Genomic DNA, 22,831 nt, shown 5'->3' on the forward strand with positions numbered 1-22,831 from the left:
TTGTTATCAATATTCACAGTATACTGTGACCTAATTATATATTTTCATTTATTTTAAAATTTTCATAAACTATAATAATATACATGATACTCAATGATGTGGAATCTTGGAAAGATTCTCAGCGCTAGCATGTTATGAGACAGGATATATGCATTTATGTGTTCTTTGAAAGAGACAATGTTGATCATACCAGACAGGGTAGCATGATCTGATTTTCCTTTCAAGGCTAACCTGATATTTGCTTTCTCTATAAAGGCAGATTATATATATGTGACACACATACACATACTTGTATACATAGGCATCCATCTATATGGACATAGGCAATATGTCAAAATAATCTGGCACCTGCTGAGAACAAAAGGATGCTTTTCAGGTCCAATCTGGAGTGCTTTCCCCACCCCAAGGGGCCTGGTAAGGAAGAAGAAAATTGAGATCTCTTCTTGCTCTAGCAAACCACTGTGAAAGACTGCATGTAGTTATTAACAGGTTCAACATTCTGTTTCCCTTCTTGCCTTCCTCCTTTAAGGTCATTATAGATATAGGAAAGCAAAATAAATCAACCCTTCTCTTTAATTATTTAATGGGATATAAGGAGCTCCATGAAGAGAAATAGGATAATAAGTGGGGTCAGGTGGGATAGGATTCATGACTTAGATAACAGTTTCTACTCGTTGGAGCCGTATCTCACTCCATACTCCACAATACCACTCAGGAAATTTAATCATAGTGATGAACCAGGAAGCAGCTATAGGACCTCCATACAACATAAAACATTCATATATTATAAATAAATGATATATGGTATAAACATGATTGCTTAGTAATTAATGGCCTAAGCACAGGTTTAGTCTATGACATATGTAAAAGATTTTTGGCATTTAATGCAAAATGCACACAAGAGTATTTCCTTGCTTTAAAACTTAAAAAGTGTACGCTCATTAAGCAGAAACATCAAAATCAAGTTCAGACGGAAACCAAAAGAATGTCATCCTACCTCAGATTTTAGTTGGATTAAAATAGTGCTATTGCACGAATAGACACTCATGTTATCCAAAACGGAGTAAGATAAGGAGAAAGAATGCTCCTTTCTTTGTCCAAAGACAAAGTGCCTTGTATAAATAAATATACGGATAATTCACGCCCACACATGCACCCACACCCCCCACACACATCAATGGTTCTCTAACTTTAAAGCTCTGTCAGCTAACTGCCAGGGACAAAAAACTGGCAAATTTTCTCCAAAAATAGGGAAAAAAATTATACTAATTTGATGAGAGAATAATGCCATAATGTTTATCATTAACTAATCTTAAATATATTACTCATGTTGCAAATATTGTCACAAACCTCCCTACACCATAAATATTAAAACTTAAAGTCATTTTGTTGTTCATATCTACTTACAGTTTATCCAACTCCCCGAATTACAGACGACATACCTTTCTGAAAATAACCTCACATTTTTGTTTCATGGTAACATCTGAACCACAAAGTTAATTCAAACTTGATTTTAACAATCTTACATAGAATATCTAATTTCTTCTAATCCAAAGACTTCAAGGATTTCTATGTGCTAAACAACAGGCATTGAAGGAAAGCATTAGAATATTCGTCCTCCATGAGAACAGCCCAAAGGAGGACTCATCAAGGACCCATCTCATTTGAAGGCCCGCTTTTAACGGTTGTGTGTATGTAGTTAAAATAGAAACATCCGCCATAAGTGAATTATGATCCCTTGTAAACGTTCTGTCCTCTTGAGTTTCAAAACTTGCAAACTGAGAGAATAATGATTGCTTGATTTATCTCTCACCTTAGCTATCTTTTTCTTTCCTTTTAAAATTAACTTGGCACATTACATTCAAAAAAAGAATTCTGAAGTTTTAGGATATTTTCCCCCAAACATGTTTTTGAACACTGTGAAAATCAGGATTACCCACACATTGTCATTTTTAAGGCAAAAGGACTTGGTAAACTATACTATTTCTTATCAAAGGCCAGAGACTGCACTTCATTTGAGATTGGAATACTATGGAGGATGTGTCTTCACTTTTTTTTCAGTGCAAGCTACCTGCACTTACTGAAAGAAACAGTTCAGGCTGAAATGTGTCCTGGAAACTAGCATCAGAACTAGTATCTACCTTCCCCTATGTCTTACAAGATTCGGGAGTCGAGAAGGGGGTAAAACAATAATAACAAAAGTAGATTCAAAGTACTTATAATTCATAATTAAACCTCCAGAATGGTGCCCTGTTATGTCAAACTTTTTTTTTATTATGATTATTCCTTCCATCTGCCCACCCACCCTCCTTTTGCTAAGTGCAATAGACTCCTTTGCTTCAGCCAGTGCCCTCAACCTTGGCTACGCGTTACAATTACCTAGAGAACTTAACAAATAAAATACGGATGACTAGGGCTTAGGTTTGGATAGTTTTAAAAGGGCCTCAGGTGATTCCAGTGTTCACTCAAGTGAGGAGAACAGCTGTACTAAACCGATGGTTTCCAGACCTTGCTAATAACCAGAAACACCTGGGAGCTCTTTAAAAGTGTAGAGCCTTTTGCTACTCGACCCCACCCTGTTTCCTACCTATGAAATGGAATTTGGAACTGCCGAAATATCTAGTGTTTGTGTTTATTTGCACTCCTCTATTATTTTCATGAATCAACAGCTTTGAGAACCACTGAATGCGCACTATAACTTAACCAAAAAGGAAAAAAAAAAAAAAAAGGAGTTCTGATCAAATCTCTTCCTATTGCATCAGAATAAGGTCTCATTTTACCTGAATTTCATGGTGAAATCGTCTATGTTCTTATGTATCCATTCAATAAATGCAGTGTTTGGACGATGTGCTGAACTCCCATAGGGTTCAAGGGACCTATCTTCTGAGAACCTCCCTGTAGCCTCTCCACACTGAGTTGGTTACTCTCACCTCTCTGTTCCATTGCTCTTACACCTACTTGTCATAGACCTGGTCACCATGGGTTGTTTGCACGTCCAATCTGTACACATTCCTGAACAGGTGCTATGCTTTACGTACACTAGCGGTTTACCACATGCTGGCCTCTGAGGTCTCTATGTGCCTTCTCTCCCTGAGTTTTCTCAGAGCCTGAATCTCCTCATCCATAAAGTGGGCAGTGGGCCATCACTTTTTGCCACTTTAAGTAAGTTCATTCCAAACCGATGGGAGCCTTCTCTGGTAACACTAAAATGTTATCCAGAAAATGAGGCCCTGGGACCTCCAAGGTTGAGGGATGTGAGGACAAGAAAACAGTGGGTTAAATCATTCAAAGATTTCGTCTGCATCGTTGGGAAAAGTCTAACTGCTGCACATCAAACAAAAAAAGTAAGGGAAGAATTTTACCCACTTAAAGCAGGAGGATTCTCACTTTTTCTCCAACCCAGTGGAAACTTATACTATGGTTACATGCCTTGGAACTTTGGACCTATCTTGAGTAGTTCACAAGTTCTCAGGTGAACTACTCAAGCTAACCAAGGAGCCAGTTCATTCAAGAGAAAAAGAGAGTTCACTCAGATAATTGTTTTCTCATTGTGAGATCTAATTTATTTATAATTTGAATATAATATATTTATTTATAATTATATATAATATATATAATTTTCATGCATATTTAATAAAATCATCTTTTCTATCAAATGCCCATGTAGAAATACTGCTTTTATCCCATGCTGATAAGTCATGAAACAATTATATTCAGATTCCCTCTATGATTTTTTTAAACCAGGATTTTTTTCAAGATTTATTTATTTATTTATTTATTTGAGAGAGAGCAGGGGGAGGGGTAGAGGGAGAGGGAGGGAGAGAATCTTAAGCAGACTCCCCGCTGAGGGTAGAGCCCAACAGGGAGCTTGAGGTCGGCTCCACCTCACCATCTTGAGATCTCAGGACCTGACTGGAAACCAAGATTCGATGCACAACCCAATGAGCCACCCAGGCACCCCTGGGTTCCGTGTATGATTTTTTGACTGTAATGTCTTCCTCACAACTAGAACTGATTTTCAGAAAGCTTAGAGCTTTCCAAAGTACTTCATCTCCACGTCCCTCTAAGCGGCTTGAGATCCAGGACTTTTGAATCTACGTACAATACTGCTGCTGGATATATTATACTGAGTCACAAGGACCACTGGAGTGACACGAGGCCAGTTGCGCATTTCATTTTCCCTGGGTGTGAGGTCTTATAAAAATATAAAAACCCAGGCCTTATTCTCTGGAATTCTATTTCTCAGGTGAGGATGGCAAGTATGTCGGCTGGTGACTTGTCAGGGAAAGAGTGTAGCTCAGAGATAGAAAAATAGTCACTGTGGAAAAACCACAAGCTAGATTTCCCTAGAAGTAAGATTTGCAGTCCCTAAAACTTGAAGAAAAGGTGAAAAAACTCTTCTGTATGACCCCAATTTAACTAAAAAAAATATTCTAAGAAAATACTGCTTATAAGGTTTACAATTAATTCATTAATTAGAGGGAACTACAAAAAGCAGTATAGGGAACTACCTGGGCACTTGCATTTTAAAGTCACCTAATTTTAAAAGAATCCCAAGTCTCTCTCTCTTTCTCTCTCTCTCCCTCTCTCTCTCTCTCTTTCCCCCCACAGCAGGGCAATGTTGAAGCTAGTGATTCTCAAAATGTGATGCCTGGAAATCGGCTTCAGCATCACCTGGAAACTTTTTAGAAATGAAAATTCCCAAGCCCACCCTAGACTGTCCGACTCAGATTCTGCCAGGGGGGGCCTAGCCCTGAGGGGGTTAACAAGCCCTTCAGGTGATTCCGGTTCTTGAATTGTGAGAACATTCTGGTACAAACCAATCTGGGCAGATAGCATCTTTCACAGCTTAATAGAAATGTAGCAGAAGAGAAAGACATAACCTCCTTCCCCTGGTGACTGCAATTTAGCACCCAACTCCGAGCTGTTTCTACCTCCTTCATCAGAAAGGATGGAGAAGAGCGTGGGGTGTGAAGCCGCCATTACGCTAGTGCAGCAAGCCAAGCAGGCGCCATGCCGCAGCTACCTGAGGGCCTGCTCTCGCTATAGGTGCATTCGGTGTGCACGGCGACATCAGACTCCTTGTGCCTAATCTAGATCCTCTTTCTGGAAATTAAGCTTTCTTCTTTGTTTAGTTTGCAGTGGAAAGGAACAGCTGGTGAGTAAAATTAGTATGAAACATCTTTGTGTACTTAATGTCCATGATTTAAGTCTTTCCTGAGTTTTTTCCTTCAAACTACAAAAACAAAAATAAAAACAAAAAACCAACACGTTTTCCTCTTCAGTCTCTCTCCTGTGAACTATTATCCTACTATTTGAGCTAGGAAAATCTAAATTATCTATTTTTAAATCCATAATTCATTTCAAAAGAGTAAGACCATTAAGCCTTGCTATACATAAAAATTGCTGCTTGTTCAGGAGATAAACTTTCCAAGGGAACTCAGATGACGTCCCAAATATGCCTGCTTTTCACAAATTCCTACTGTATAGTTAACATTATATCAAGGTTAAAGTTTAACACCTTCACACTTTTATTTTTATTTTTTCTATATTTTGCTAGTGTTTAGGAAAAAAAGAAAAATTCAAATTCCTGGAATATTCGGCTAGCACCCACTTCCCTCTGTTGGTAAAGCACCCTAATTTTTGTGGTATTACTACTTCACAGTTCTCATTCTTGTGCCTTTAGTGGTTCTGACCTCACCCCTATTCCAGGTGTGGCTGTGTAATTCAGACCACCAATCAGGTTCTGACTCCTCCCACCCATGCTGTTCGAATCAGAGATAAGCACTTCCTCCAGCTCAGCCCAAAGAGAGACGCTAAGATTCAATTTCCTGACTTTTTTGTTTGAAACTTTGAGGAAGGGACACCTTTTTAGCTGGAATGGTTGAGAGAATGGGCTATGAGTTTAGAGTCTAGATTTGGCCCCTCTAATAGGTGAGCCTACCAACAATGGAAACAATACAGAGAGAAGTAAAGCTAAGAGTTGGAAAGACTTCAGAACGCCCAGGAATTTCCACCATAGAGCCGATTAGGACTGAACTTTTCAGGTAAATGAGCCAATGATATTTTTGTTCTTTTTTTTAAAGCAAAAAAAAATTTTTTAAAGATTTTTATTTATTTGAGAGCAAGAGAAAGAGCACCGGCAGGAGGGAAGGGGAGAGGGAGAACCAGACTCCCCACTGAGTAGGGATCCCAACTCGGGACTCCATCCCAGGACCATGACCAGAGCCGAAGGCAGAAGCTCAACCAACTGAACCATCCAGGTGCCCCCTTTTTAAGCAAATTTGTGTTGTATTCTCAATCATTTGTAACCTAATGTGTAGGGCATTGTGACTAATTGTTTTGTGAAAAAGAAAGAAGAAATCAACAAGGACTCCAGGTTTTTGGCATGGGTAATGAGGTAGATGGTGGTTCTTTTCCCTGAGATGCTGACAAAACTAAGCAGAAGGGCAGGTTTGGTGAATGTTGTATAGGGTTTGGTAGTATGGGTAGAAATATGTTTTGTTTTGAATGTTTTTATTAGACTATATCTGTGAAACGTTAATAAGGAAACACCTTGTGGATCATTGATTATGTAGGTCTATACTTCCTGTAGGAGGTCTAGGCTAAATGTGGGTATTGGGGAGTCATTGAGATGTATATGGTAGCTGGAGAAAGAAAACACCAGAGTGTAGAGGGTGTCCAACATTTATTAAGCCATATTTTTGTCTCCATAACATCGAATGGCTCAGGGAAAGTAAGATAATGACAGAAAATTTAGTTTGACTTGACAGCCAGAACTCATCAATGGAATGCATTGGCAAAGCAAGGTTGCTGTAGGTAGCAAAGTGACAGATAAAGAAGCAAAGATGAACACATATCATTCCTTTAAGAATCTTGGTTGTAATGGAAAAAGATAGTACTCTTCGCCTAAACATGATTTGCATAATCACGAAGAGTATCGCTGTTTGACTTCTGATCCTTCGTATGGGTTCGAGGGTGCTATTACCACTTTTACTTTTGCTGCCAAAATTGTCTGTTGCCATTTTAATTTAACGTTACTTATTAAAACGTGGGAGTAGTGTCCAAGCAGATGGTTGTCAGTAAACTGATGACTACAGTTATGGATTAGTGTCCAAATACAATACTCAAAACTTGGTACACTACATAGTTTCCTGAATGTGACTGCCAAAATAAATCTGGCCCGGAAAATAATTTTGAGGATTTTTCCCCTCTTGCTTAAATTTTCTTCAGCATTTTAAACTAAAGATATCCTTAAAAAGCTGACGCTGTGCGCATATAGACAAACCACAGTATTCATTTAATACATCTGTGGACTTTTCTGATAAGCTAATTTAGGAGAAAATATTCCAGTGCAAGGCTCATGTAAACTCCGATTCCATCCAGCATGTTTCTTCTCTTCCGGAAAAAAATCTGAAACCATTGTAATGTACTTACTCGCTGTATTGTTGTTGATCAAGTCTTAAAGTGAATTCTCGCTTGTATTCATTTTACCTTATTTGACAGTTCTACTCAATGACCAAAATAAGCACTAGAGTCTTTCCTGTCTCTAACCATAGCTACTCTTTTTTTTTTTTTTTTTTTAAGATTTTACTTACTTGAGAGAAAGAGAGACAGGCAGAGATAGTGAGAGAGCACAAGCAGGGAGGAGAGGGAGAAGCAGGCTCCCCACTGGGCAGGGAGCCTGACATGGGACTTGCTCCCAGGACCCTGGGATCATGACTAGAGCCAAGGCAGATGCCTAACTGACTGAGCCACCCAGATGCCCCCATAGTTACTCCTTTGGTTCATGCCTTAGCAGAAGACAAGTTGTCTTTTATTTGGGAAAAACTCCCACTAGGTCCTCAGTTCCTACACAGACCTACCCCCTACTCTTGCTGTCTGGAAAAACAAGTGGAATTACAATAAATTGGCTGAGCCCTGAGTATTTTCTAGCAAGTACAATCTCTAATACACTGCTGTTGTAAATCTATCAAATGCTTGATATTTATGAAGGCTTACCTGAGAGATAAGCAGTCCCTCTAAATCCTCTAAAATTTACTCAGGATTAAGTTAAACCAGCAGAGAGTCACATCCTTAAATAATAGTTCTTCACCCATGCCTTTACCTAGTGGTGTTTTCCTGGCATGGTGTCACTGGACAGTGTTGAGGGGCACCGTAGGAAACAGCCTGATGTAGCTGAGGGCTCTGTCTGAGATAAAGGTGTCAGTGAGGATGATTTTCATCCTGTTACACAGTGTTCTTTTTATAAGGACTCCAGGGAGAAATTTTTTTCTGGCTTTAACACCAGCAAAAGTCATTCTCCTAAGCATTTGGCTTGTTTTTATCTTACGGACCGTCCCATTTTGGCTTTAAGCAGAACTAATATGTTGTTTAAGATACCTGGCGGCAAAGAGGTCAGGAGGAGGTCAGGCTGTCTTCTCTGTAGTGAATTAGCGACATTCATTCATTATCTTTCCAAGTCCTCATTAGAACAGCTTTAATGTGGTGACCATTTGATGGTAGACATACGCTTTAATCTTGTGAATATCAAACCCACCTGGGTTACATTTCCTGTTAGGGACAGTTAGCAGAAGCAGGTTAATATGATATTTTAACTCCTTCATCTGCAGCACTTGTGTAGGAATCAAGCTCACTGGTCACGTGAATTTGGCTCAAACGGTCTATACAGAGTCCTAATTTATTAGGTTCTGTCTTCAAATCTCTGCTTGCTTAAGACACTTTTAATCATCTGTTTAATTTTGTACCTTATCTTTTTTTGCTCTGATATATTATTTTTCAGGTTACTCTTTAGGCCTGGATATGCCCTATTTTTCTTCCTCATCTGACCTAGATTCAAATTTACACACTGTGAAATAGCTAATAAATTCCCATTAAGGTTGTAAAAGGTGAAGGTTCAACCAGTGTATAAGTCATCAAATTCTCACGTAAAACTGAATGATCCTTGATATTAATAGCTTGGCAAAAGTATGCTACAGGTCCTTAGGATTTTATGAAAAAGATTTTAAGTCATTTGGCTGAGGGCAACCCACCTACTCTAAAATGACTTGAGCATTTCTACAATTTCCACATCACCTAGGGCAAGTCTCCCCTCTCCTAATTAATCTTAAAATATAATCTTGCCCTGGAAGTCTTCCCATGGTTCTGTCTTTACCTGTACTCATTGTATGATGTTTTCTTTGTGTGCATTTGTCTTTGAGGCCGGACATTAAAAGGGAAAGTTTCTGTTCGTGTTTGGGCAGTTGGAGTCTGGGGAAAGTGGGACAAGAAGCCCCATTGGGAGCTTTTTTTCCTCCCCCCCTCTCCACAAGCAATAGAGAGTATTACAATGATTTACAGAGACACGTTGAAAGTAAATTATGTTGTAAACGCCTGTCCCTTGGGCCAGCTAAGAATCACAGGAAAAAAATGTAAAAAGTTTGAAATTCCCAACAGCAAAGGTTGACAGGAAAATATGGTTTTGTTTTTCTATGAGTAAAAGTAACTTTTATGTTGTGTTTTCCCATGAGAAATTATAAACTTTCAAAGGAATTTCAGCCTCTTGCATGCACATATAAGAGCAATTTATCTGGTACTGCCCCAGTGAAAACACTCTTAAGACTTTAAAGCTGTTAGAAGTGGGGCTGAATTTCTTCAAGACCGCTACTTCTTATTTGTCCTTACTGTCTCCTCTTGTCAAAACATTTACTCAGACTTCGAAGAGTTGCAAGTTGGCAACATGTTAATAATATGAAAATGCATTTGTGCAGCCCATGTGGCTGCGATTTTTGTATATATTCATCCCTTACTTAATGAATAATGAATCCTTTACAGTAGCTAGGCGACACAGAAGGATATGCAGCAAATGAAATGAGAACTTGTCAATATAAGATACTGCAAGAGTTGCCAAGGTAGCTTTGGCCCTTTGTAGCCTGCTTGAGGTTCACACAGGGCCCTCTCGGAGCCCTGCTTTCCTCTTCTTTCCTCCTAATGAGCAGCAGCGACAGAAATTCTACAGCTAGGTGGGTAGCTGAAATCACTCATGGTGGTTCTGTGCTTATGAACAGTTTTTATTCCCAAGATATTAAACATCTACCTTTTAAGTCTCATTCTTCTTCAGTGTCTCAATTTAGAGATTATTCCAAATGACTTTTATTAGAAATTCGGGTTGTTTTTTGTTTAATGGCATGATAACAGAAATAAGTAAAAGATGCCCTAACCTGCTACTCAGCCTTCTCTGCTGCTTAAACTCTGACCATCCAATTCTTTGGCCATGCGGCTTAGCACTGGGTTCTTTTCATCCCAGACATTCTCGGTTTGACTCTTTGTCCATACCCCCTATCCTAATCCCTCCTTGGCTGAAGGTCCAGGTTTTCTCTAGTGTTTATAAACTCTTCCTTGTCAAAATACCAGATAGTTGTTTCTTCCCTGGCAGGGTGGTTTATCCAAGAGACGTCATTTCAGGGACTAGGAGCAGACAACGGTAATCCTCCTCTCCCTACCTGCCATTCCAGCATTTGCGTCAAAACTCAAGTGTTGCCTTTATTCTCCATCCCATGTAGCGGTATTTCCAGGGACGTCCTTCTCTTTAGAATTCAGCATTGTTCTAAAGTTCCTATAAACGTTGCCACAAAACCTTGGTAAACTCATGAACCTTATGAAGTGCATATGCATTATGTTGACTTAAAGGAAGGACGTTATTTATGCATAATATTATCCTCACCACTGCAGTGATGAATAGAATGAAAGCTAAACCAGCATCATCCTCATTTTCTCATGCTCTGCTAGACACACACAGAGACCCTGCTGCTATGCATTGTTTCTCTCCCCACCCCTTAATTTTCTCTGCCTGTGACAGACATATCCTTATTTATGGATTAACAAGTACGAAGATCATGTCACTTTCTGACATAAACGATAATATACCTTTTCTCCTAGAGATCTATTTAGACCCAAAAAAGAATCCCCATGAAAAGCATCAGATTGAGTTGTTGGCTAAACAGAGCTACTTAATTGAAATATCACAGTAAAATGCTTTTTAGTAAAAAAAAAAAAAAAAAAAAAAGCTTGAAACCACTACTTCATTTGCAATAAAGTTGGGAGAGAAATTCCAAATTTCTTCCAGTCATGCATCTTACATTCACTCCAACGTGACCAGTCAGTCCTTAACTTAGGGTAACAACTTCTAAGGGATTCAAGGCGTGGGGAGTCCTCAGAATCATCCTGAGTGTCCTGAGCATGCCTAATCAATAAAAGCTACTCCTGAATTCTTCATTGATGATCAGCAAAGGGGCAAAATTTTTTAAACTGGAATTTTCCTGTATTTGACAATAACTGATCTAAATCCACTAAATGTTTTCCTGAAATTTAAATATGGTTTTTACAGTAAATTATTATTATTTTATAGTAAATGACATTAAGCTGCTTAAATTATCAACAGACCACTGTATGGATAGATAAATAACATGGAAGGAATATATCTTTGTCCCTGGTCCCAGGTCACTGGAACAGAGCTTCAAAAATCCTTGGAATTTCTTGAGTGACAGAAGTGTCTTTGTTATGCTAATATAGCAACTCCTGGGGGCCTCAGGATAGCTTTGGGATAAGACCCTTTCACCAAAAAGGCCAGCCTTGTGCTTAGAAGACTGGAAATTTCAACCAGCCTTGCTTTCAGATGAGGAGCAAGGCTGGAGATTAAATTCAGTCACATGGCCAATGATTTAATTACGCCTACATAAGGAAATCCCAGTGAAGACTCTGCACCATGAACTTGGTGGAGCTTCCTGGTTGGGAAACACTTTGACATGCTTGGGTTCTACAAGAAGAGGGCATAGAAGCTCTGCTTTTGGACCTCCCCCACCTAAGACCTTGCCCTATGCATCTCTCCATTCCGTTGTTCCTGATCTGTATCTCTTATAATAAAACTGTAATCATAATGCTTTCAGCAAGTTCTAGAAAGTTAACTAGAGGGGATTGTAGGAACACAATTTATAGCTTGTCAATCAGAAGTACAAGTGGTACCTAAGACTTGCCATGGCATCTGAATTGAGGACAGTCTTGTGGAGAGCTTTGCCTTTAACTTGTGGAATCAGGCACAAATCATTAGTGTCAGAATTGAATTAAATTTCAGAATCCGTAATTGGTGTCAGAGCAGTGAAAACATCTTTCCTTTTAAATTTATTTTTGTTTACCTAATAGTTCTTTTTTTTTTTTTTTTTTTACTTTTATTGAGAGAGTGAGGGAGCTCTGGGGGAAGAGCAGAGGTAGAGGGACAAGCAGACTCTATGCTGAGTGTGGAACCTGATGTGGGGCTTGACCTCAAGACCCTGAGATCATGACCTGAGCTGAAATCAAGAGTTGGGCATGTAACCAACTGAGCCCCCAGGCTCCCCCAATAGAATTTTTTTAAAAATTAATCAAAAGTTAAAAAGATGGAAGCAATAATAACTAAGGAAAGATTCAGTTATTTCAAGTAATGAAATAGAAAAATGTTTTATGAAGGTGCTGAAATCGAGGTTTTCAAAATTTTATGACATATAAAATAGTTAGGTGGGGAGCATAATTTAAATTTACAGTTGTCTATATTTTATATTATGTAATACATTATATACCTTACATATTATATAATTCTATTAATATCACTATTATTATGCTAACAAAGGTAAATGAACTTCTTTAACTTCAGTTGAATTTTGAGACCCAAGAGGCAGAGAGTAATGAGAGAACATCAGGGCAAGTAAATGGAGGACCTAGGTGATGTTAGGATTTCTCTAGCATAATTGCAGACTTTTACTAGTGCATCCTTAAATTCTTTCATGGCAAAAGAACTGTTTTCTAGCTTATTACTCTGGTAATTGAAATGGTCACTTTTCACTTTCCTCATCTGTGAAATGGGAAGAATGGTCTAGTTCCTACTATTTAAGGTTGTTATGAGGATAAAAGAAAATGCTAGTTTGGGGATCCTTTAGAACTCTAGCTGTGGTGCAGGGTAGTTACCTGAGTTGTTCCACCCACGAGACCCATCCATTCCCTGACTCCACCTTACCACTCAGTCACCATCTCTGGCCTGCTGCTTTCCAGTAGCCCTCTTAAATGTCCTACCAGTTACTGAACCCAAAACTCTAGTTGTGTTCTGATCAATGCAGAGAACACAAAGTTGTCACTCCCATTCCCCAGAACAATATATTTCTCCTAATTCTGCCTTGCTTTCATTAACAATTTCTGAACAATTGTATTCACTGTTGATCCACAGAAAGCCTGTGACAAGGAAATCCTCTCAGTTTGGTACAATGCCTCTTTTTAAATCTAAATGTGGCTTTTACATTTATTTGTATTGCAATTCATTTCCTTTGTTTGATTCGAGTTCAACATAAATGTATCAAACTTTTTTAGTATTTGTTACATATGTACTTGGTAGCCTGGTGTTATCTCGAAAACGGTAATGTGCTTAGGAAGGACATTGCACTTACAGTTAGAAGCAAATCAAAAAACCAATAAACATTTGTGTTTAGATATGCTAGTTTTTTAATTTCAAGATAACTTTGTAATTAAAATCTTAGGTTTTTATGCATCAACTTGATATTATAGCATCACCCTTGGGGCGCCTGGGTGGCTCAGTCGGTTAAGCATCTGGCTTTGGCTCAGGTCATGATCTCAGGGTCCTGGGATCCAGTCCTATGTCCTGCTTCTTGCTCAGCTGGAGTCTGCTTGGCCCTGGCCCTGGCCCTCCATTAAATAAATCAATAAAATCTTAAACAAGAATCACCCTCACTATATAATAGTGTTTCTGTAGGGATCAGATCAAATAAGGGAACCTATTTTAAAATACTCTATAAATGGAAAAAGTGATTCTACTTTATATTTGAATATAACAATTTTTTTTTTTTTTTAAGGAAAAACTTGGGATGAAAGCTCTTTACTCACTAGAGACCTCTCTCCATTTCCCTCTTCTCTTTGGTTTGCTTGTTCTCCAAGACCCATGACCTCTATTTCCCCTCCTCCACAAGAATAATATGAGGCTGTTGGATTAATTATACCTAAGGCTCCATTCTAATGTAGTAATAATTTTGATTCACTTTCTACCATGTACTTCTTGCTGGATTCTCTAGCTTCAGCCTTTGGAAGTTGGGAGGTGGAATGTTATGAACATTGGTTAAGAAGCCAAATAATCTTGGGCTGGAATCTGAAGTCACTCCCTGGCTAAGTGACTTTTGACAAGTTACTTTAAACCTGCACAATCTAGGGTTCTTCATCACTGAAATATTCTTTCCCTGTAAGGAAAGTTACTTTCCTTATAAAATTGGCATAAAGTTTCAGAGATAACATATCTAAAGTATTTAGACGAGTGCCAGGTACATATTAACTAAAAAAAAAAAAAAAAGAATTGTGGTGAAAGCAAATTTAAAAAGAAAAAGGGAAGGGGAAGGAATAGGGAAATGACTGAAATTTAATTCCAACCTTACTTACTCTAAACCTGTTCCAAATAAGTGTTATGTTAATGTTAATTCTTTGAGATAGTGTGCAATGTCAGATAAAAAGCAAAGATCTCTGTGACGACATTTTCCTAACAATCTCTCAAACTGCAAATGGGGTGAACGGATCGTGAGACTTTGTCAGTGAACACACATGAGTGAATATGCTCTTTCAGCCTTCCTGGAGCGCTACACTTGAGGGAGCAGTCACTATATAAAAGCCCGAGGAAACATCTCAACTCTGCACAAATTCTTACTCATGAACCGAAACCTCCCGCTTTGGCAGTTGTGGAATTGTTGCCACTTTTTATCATTACCTTTGGTATGTTTGCACGGGTTACCTTGGTACTGACCTAGAAATCCCGTATTTTGCTTTGTTGGACCATCATGTCTTGGCTCCATATGCCCAACTGTGATGGTGAATTTTATTGTCAACTTGACTGGGCTACAGGATGCCCAGGTACTTGGTTAGACATTTCTGCATCTGTAAGGGTGTTTCGGGAAGAGATTAACATTTGAATTGGTGGACTGAGTAAAGCAGAAGGTTCTCCCCAGCTAAGGTGGGTATGATGCAATCTGTTAAGTGCCAGAATAGAATAGAAATGCAGATGAAGTTTGAATTACCCCTGCCTGACTAATGAGCTGGGACACTGATCTTCTGTTCTTGGTGCCCTTGGTCTTAGGCTTTCAGACCTGCGCTGACATCTGCACCATTTCCTCTCTGGTTCTTGGGCCTTTGAACTATATCACCAGCTTTTCTGGGTCTCTAGTTTGTAAACAGCACATTAAGTCATGGGACTTCCCAGCCTCTATAATTGTATGACCCAATGCCTTATAATAAATTTCTTTATTTTATATATATATAAAATCTATTGATTTGGTTTCTCTGGAGACCCCTGACTAATAGACCAACTGCTAGCTGCATGCCTTCCCATCCTCCAACTGCCCATTCAGGAAAGAGTAGATAGTTTTGTATCAATCATCACTATTTTTCCCAATAGTTTATAGGTTATATATTTAATATGCTGAAAATGGACTTGAAGATTATGATTTATATAACTTTAAGAATCACTCATTTCTCACTCTCCCAACCAGAAAGATATTTTATATATTCTGCAGTCATAGCTAGAATCTAGGACTATAACACACTTGTTCCCTCAGAAGAAACTACACTGGACCTAAAGATTTGAAATCAAATTAAACAGGTAGATGTGGGACTTTTCTCTCCTCATGTTCCTGGACGTTTTCCTTAACCCCGTGTCGTTGATTTTGCTCTCTCCTACTTGAATCTCCTTGATCCACTTGATGACCTTAGGAAAAGGAAGAGAAGTGAATAGTCACTTGCAATGGCTAATTTTGTGTTTACTTGAATGGGCCAAAGGATGCCCAGATAGGTGGCAAAACATTATTTCTGGGTGTGTCTGTGTGGGTGTTTCTGGAAGATATTGGTATTTGATTCAGTACACAGAGTAAAGCGATCTGCCCCACTTACATGTGCAGGCATATCTAATCCACTGGAGCTCAAGTAGAACAACAGAGTGAGAGGCACATTTTCCCTGTCTTCAGCTAGGATGCCCGTCTTTTCTGACCTTGGACATCAGAGCTGCTGGTTCTCAGGCCTTTGGGCTTGGGTTAAATTATACCAATAATGTTATTTTGAGATTTTGAAACGAAGTCGTATTTTCATGAAGAAAATGAACTATACATCTAAAACAAAGAATCTCATTATAACCAATATCTTACAGCACATTGTAATTCACTAATATACACATATATTGTGTCCGTAGATACACAGAATTTTGGAGACTTGGGTAGTTAAATTGCTCAAAGTCACCAGCTGATAGGGAATAGGTCAAAATGTTTTGATGTTATTACATTTTTCTCAAATAGAAAATTAGACCAGGATGTGCTCTCAGATTCATTTTCTCAAGCCCCCCATTTTACAAATCAGAACAAAGAGACAGGCTCACAACGATAACAGAAATCCTGGTTTGTTAGCCTTTCCTAACTAATCACTTTACATTCAGATTTAATGATATATGTAGATCTTTTTAAAGAATAAGGACAATACCATACAAAATTATGCTTCCCAAAAAAGTAACGTTAGGCATGAGAATGTAAGTATTCTTACTCCCTAATAAACAACCGTGAGTATTTTGAAGTTGCTTGAGAAACGGAGGCTGAGAAGTATTTCTACGCAAATGCTGATCACTCAAAGACTTACTTGCTCCAGTTCTTCAGTAGTCCTTCTCCGAACCTTTCATTTAGGTGCATAAAAACAGTATCATTGTCACAATAAGAATACCATCTCCCTAGCAATCTTCAAAGTTTCATATATGACCCAAAAATATGATATAGTTCCATCGTTCTATGTCACTGTTCCATTTATAACTTAGATATTATGATTCCTTTTCATAAATTGAGACCTTTCCTTCCTTTCTTAGTGCCACATACTGCCAGAAAGCACATTTGCATATTATGTTCAAGCACTGTACTCTCAGTTTGGGGCACTCCATGTAGTTAACTCATAACACCGTCTCCTCCATCTTTTGGTGCTTCCCCCTACCTAGGATGGCATCTAACCATTACGCTTATGTGATTTATAATCTGTGCTCTATCAGTTCCACAAAAATAAATGCCAGGCCAGAATGACATAAATGGAGAAATAGCCCATTCCCCACCTTCAGCATGAGTTGTGATATTTACTGACTAACCAAACACTAGCATGGGATCAGACCCAAATAGCCTTTCAAGACTGGAGTGGTGACAATTGGCAATGATTAGTGTGGTACCAAAGCCTGTACAATATTTGCAGTGTCATAGAACAGAGCTGTTTCCAAAGGGGAAAAGCAGCATTACTGCACAAAGGAGACTGGGAGATGATGTGGGCACAATCCATCCTCCTGGGTATCGGAGGGAACCCAGAAATGTCATAAAATCCCTCTTTGATCTGTTGTCGCTACTGTTGGTTGTATGGGAAATTAACATATTTAATTAACTGTCTGACCAAAGCAGCTGTTACCTTATATAAAACCTTGAACATTGGTGCCTGGCTCATCCCACTAGGTGTTTGAATGTGCCAGTGGCATAAGACTGATGATATTTTTATACTGCATGGCACAGCATGATTCCTCTTGCCATAGGCTCAAGTCAAGATCTTCTTTAAATTCTTCATGGAGAATAATGATGCTCCAGACCAAATTGCTTAATAACACCCTATGTCAGGCCAGCCAACAGGAAGCTCTACACACAACAAAATGAACTCTGGCCAATCCAATCGTTTCCAACTTCCAAAAAGGCCCCTGCTGCATAGGCCCTGGCAAAGTCAAGCATGCATCTTTCCTCTTCGTCATCAGGATGCTATTTTAATTACAATTCACTTCTCTTATGACATTATTTGCCTTCTGTATTAAAAAAAAAAATTCCTTGGCTGCAATATTTCCAAATGGAAAGAAATGCTTCCGAGTCAGAAGTTACTTTCATTAGTTTGCTAAGTTGTTGGTCCAAGCTATTATGGAGATCGTGTAAAATAAATTTAATGCATCTCATTTCATATGGTACATGGACTGGTTTGAAGGATTTCTGGGGGGGGGCGGTGAGGGACGGTAGAAGGTGGCTTTTTCTGGCCATTGAAAAAGCCTTCCTTTACTTGGTTTGTTATTTCACCCATTTGTGAGAGAGTAAGAATCAAGCATTTTCTATTTTGGATGGCTTGAGCTGTGAAGTGATGAGCTTATCTCTAGCAAAGATGGAGGCCAGAATTTTCAATACCTTTCTCGGGGTAATGTGGTAACACTGGTTATCTTGATTGCCTGTGCTGCTCTTTTTCTGAACAAATTTACTCTGCCATTGAATGTGTCTTCCTCATCATACCTTTACTACTGGATACACTTAATATTTTCTTTTGTGCCATTTCTGAAATTCTTGGAAAGTCTTGCAAAGTCTGCAGTTTCGGCTAGGACCATATGTAACTTACAAACACTTTGCTAGTTCAGCAATTGAAGGGCTCAAAATTCTGATTAGAGAGAGGGGCCTCCATAAAAACTATAGGGAAAAAAGTTTGCCAGCTAGGACTTTACTGTTTGCATTATCATATTTTAAACTTCTAATAATAAAATATGCAATAATTAGATATATTAACTTGGTATATGTGATTCTAAAAAGTAGTATTTTCAAAAATATAAAACTAAAAAATTGAATAAATAAAAATAGACCATCTCATTCCGAATGAGCGTATCCTGTATGGTACTGCATTTGTTCACACGAAGACCCAGTCTAGTTATCTGTTGCGTATATCACATGAGAATCTCCCAGGCTTTAAGGAAAGCAAAATGGTGATGTGTTGGCTTATTTTTTTACTGACTCATTGTTGGATACATATATATTGCTATATATAAGCATACACATGGAATTATATTTTTCTATCTATAATTATAAGATACAAAAAGGAAATTGTTCTTCGAAAACACATTATTAAAGCATATGGGATGACATCACCTCTGAGGGCAGGAAGGGAAGCTTCAAGCTTATAGAATTCTACATGTTAGAGATCCTAGTGGCCTTATGTTGTTGTTAAATTTAATTAGGAATAATTTGTTCAGGTAACTAGGTGATATTGTCCCTGCTATTATATAACTGATCTTTTGATGCTGACCACTGAAATCCTGACTACTATATTCAGATGGAATTCACTCAGAGCATTCATGTTATTCAACAAATATGTGCCACACACTTTCCTTGGGCATGGGGGAGAAAGTGAGGGATGAGTAAGTGAAGTATTCTGTCCGTCTTCACGTTGCTTATAGAATAGATATCTAACAGTGACCATAGCTGGAGAGTTTCTTTAATAGATATTTTATGAATATAAGAAAAACAATTAAGATCTGTAAGTTACTATATAGCTGATATAAATATAATTCGAATGAACAAACTATAGATGATATAAAGTTTTAATAATTTCTAATCTATTTCTACTTTTCACTGAATAAGGTATTAAGGGCTTTATGCACATTTTCTCATGCATTCCTAGTAATACACATAAGATAGCTGCTAATATTCTCAACATTAAATAGGTCAGAATGTGGGGAGAGAACTGAACTTCTAGGTGAATTGTCACCCACAGTGACAGAGAAGTTTGTCAGCATAGGCTTTCCTACTACAGATATTATGTGCTGACCTATTACGGAATTCTTCCTGTTAAATGACCTGGTAAAATCTCTAGAAGTCTCTTCTGGTCTGCTGCAGATAATGCTTCTTTCCTTCCCAGCTTCTGATCCTGAACTGACTTTAGCCTATGCTATGCTATTCTTTATTTGTAGGAAGGTTGGTTGGTTGATTTTACTATTTGCAGAAAGTACTTAAACTTTTGGTTTGCAATTGCTCACTCTGTTTTTAACTATACCTAATGGAGCTTGCTTTACTCCAGACTTCTTCGCGGAACTCCTGCTGCCAAGTATTCATCACCCTTGCAATGCCGCCTCTATTTTTGTGGCCTTGCAACTTTCCCTCCAAGTTCTACCAGTAAGTGCTGGCTTATGCTGTGAGGTAATTTCGTGAATTCGGGCATGTCCTGATGCTTAGAGAAGAACCCATGTGAGTATTCAAAATTACATCTTTAATATACGTTTCCCCTACTGTACCACTTCCTAAGAAGGATGGTTGTCTGCCTTTCCACCAGTGTATTCTCAAACCCTTGTATCCTTCCTGTCGTGGATGGAGTAGGCAATCAATAAATATTGAATGTTAATTGGAATAAATATATTTGCTTAAATGAAAATATATTTAGTTTGGGAATTCATTCCTCTTTTCATAATATCCCAAACTTTTTTTGGAAAAATTCTCTCTCTCCATTGTGCATAGAGTCTTCAAAATAGTGTGCCGTCTCCTAAGCCAATGATGCAAGTCAGGAATATAAATGTCTGTCACTGTCTCTGTGCACGTGTGTCTGTGAGCATGTGTGTCTGTGCATGTCTCTCTTTCTCCGTGTATCTTGTGTGTGTCTCTCTGTCCCTCACTCCATCCTTCCCTCTTTCCCTCCCTTCTTCCCTCCCACCATCCCCCCCTCTGCTCCTCCATCCCCCAGTTCCCCATCCCTCCCTCTTTGTTGCTGTCCCTCCCTCACCCAGCTCTGTCACAATCCCTCCCTCCTGTCCCCCCACCCCAGTCCTGTCCCTTTGATTCTCCATGCCCCCATTCCCCACCCTACCTTTCTCTCTGTGTCTCTGTGTCTGTCTCTCTCTGTGTCTCTCTCTGTGTCTGTCTCTGTGTGTGTCTGTCCTCCTCGTTCTCTGCCTCTGTCCTCCTCTGCCTCTGTCTCTCTCTCTCTCTGCCTCTCTCTCTCTCTCTCTGCCTCTGTGTGTATATGTCTGTCTTTCTGTGGCCCTCTCTGTGTCTGTCCATGCCTGTCCATCTCCCCTGTCTGTCTTATACATGTGTGTATGCTCTCTCTCTCTCTCTCTCTTTCTCTGTGCACACATGTGTCTGTATCTATGTCTGTCTCTCTGTCTTAAAACTTGAGTCTGAAGAAAAAGGACAAAGATAGGGGAGGAGGAATGGTTGAAGCTCATCCATTGTAGTGTAGACTTCCAAGTATATGTGTTTCAAGTGAGTATTCTGCTGAGTCTGATTGATTCTATTTCCTTTTTTAAACAGCATTATTGAGATATAACTGACATACAGTAAAGTACACACACACACACACACACACACATATATATATATATATATATAAAATGCATAATTTTTAAAATTTGGACATATATATTATATATCCCCATGAAATCATCATTACAATCAAGATAATGAATAGATTTCATTACCCAAAACATTTTCACTTTAGTCCTTCATAATCCTTCCCTCTTATTCCTCACCACCCCATCCCCTACCAAATTTAGCAAATACTGGTCTGCTTCCATCAGTATGCATGTTTGCACTTCCTAAACTTTTTTTTTTTTTTTCAATACATGGTGCTATAAATTAGATGCTCTTTCTTTCGTCTGGGTTTTTTTCTTCCGTCATAATTATTTTGAGATCCATCCATGTTGTAGCATACTTTAATAGTTTATTTTGCTGTTGCTGATTAGTTTTCTATTATGCATTCATCTGTTGATGAATTTTGGGGGGTGTTTTCAGGTTTTGGTTATTAGACACAAAGATACAAACATGCTTATAAAACTCTTTGTGTAAACATATGCTTTCTTTCTATTGGGTGAATGCTTGAAGTGGAATGGTTAGATCATATAGTAGGTGTGTGTTTAGCTGTTTAAGAAACTGCCAAACTGGTGGGGGGGGGGGGAGAAACTGCCAAAGTATTTTCTAAAACCGTTAGTTGTATCCTTTCAATTTTTTATTAAAGTATTAATTTTGAGCTAATTTATTGTACACAGTGAAAAGTATGTATTGCAGTTGATTATTTTTTATCATATGGATTTCCAAGTTCTTAGGCATCATTTTTCATAAAATATTTTCTCCATTAAATTACCTTTATTGCATTGAAAATCAGTTGCCCATATATGTATATGTTTTTTTCTGAACTTTCTATTCTCTCCATGAATCTTTTTTCTAACTTTATGCCAATATCACAACTCTCTAAGTGTAGCTTTATAATGTCTTGAAATCTGGTGGTCTTACTCCTCCAAATTTGTCCTACCTTTTAAAGGTTATTTTGGCTATTCCAAGCCCTTTGTATTTCCATGTAAATTTTAGAATCAGCTTGTCAATTTTTGCCAAAAAAAAAAAAAAGTCTACCAGGATGTTGTTTTTAATTGTATTGTATCTGTACATCAATTTTAAGAGAATTAACAATATTTTTATTGGAAACTTTAACACATGTTCATGATTTCTCTATCTTCATTTATTAAGCAATATTTCATAGAATTCAATATGCAGATCTTTCACATCATTTGTCAAATTTATCCCAAGTATTTCATAATTCCATTATAAAGTTGTTGTTCCACCTCTCTTATTCTGCCAGATGGAACCTTCAATAAAATGGAGAATGGAAGTAGTAAGAATGGACATCCTTGTCCCTATTTTCTGATCTCATGTGGAAAGCATTTCACATTTACTATGATGTGAACTGTAAGTTTTCTATTGATTACTTTAATCAAGTTGAGGAAGTTCCCTCTATTCCTTCTTTGCTTACAAAATAGAGGTCGTGTTTTGTCAAATCTTTATATTTTGCATCATTTGAAATGATTGTACATTTTTTTTTAGTTTGTTAGTATGATGAATTACATTGATTTACATTTTCAATATTAAACCAATTTTACATGCTGAGATAAAATCAAACTGGCTATTATGCATTCTGCTCTTTATATATGTAGAATTCCATTTGGTAAAATGTTTAGAGCTTTTGCATCTACTTTCATGAGGGATAGTGG

The sequence above is a fragment of the Ursus maritimus genome, unplaced genomic scaffold, assembly GCF_017311325.1.
Source record: "Ursus maritimus isolate PB19 unplaced genomic scaffold, ASM1731132v1 scaffold_1, whole genome shotgun sequence".
In the NCBI taxonomy this organism is placed as follows: domain Eukaryota; kingdom Metazoa; phylum Chordata; class Mammalia; order Carnivora; family Ursidae; genus Ursus; species Ursus maritimus.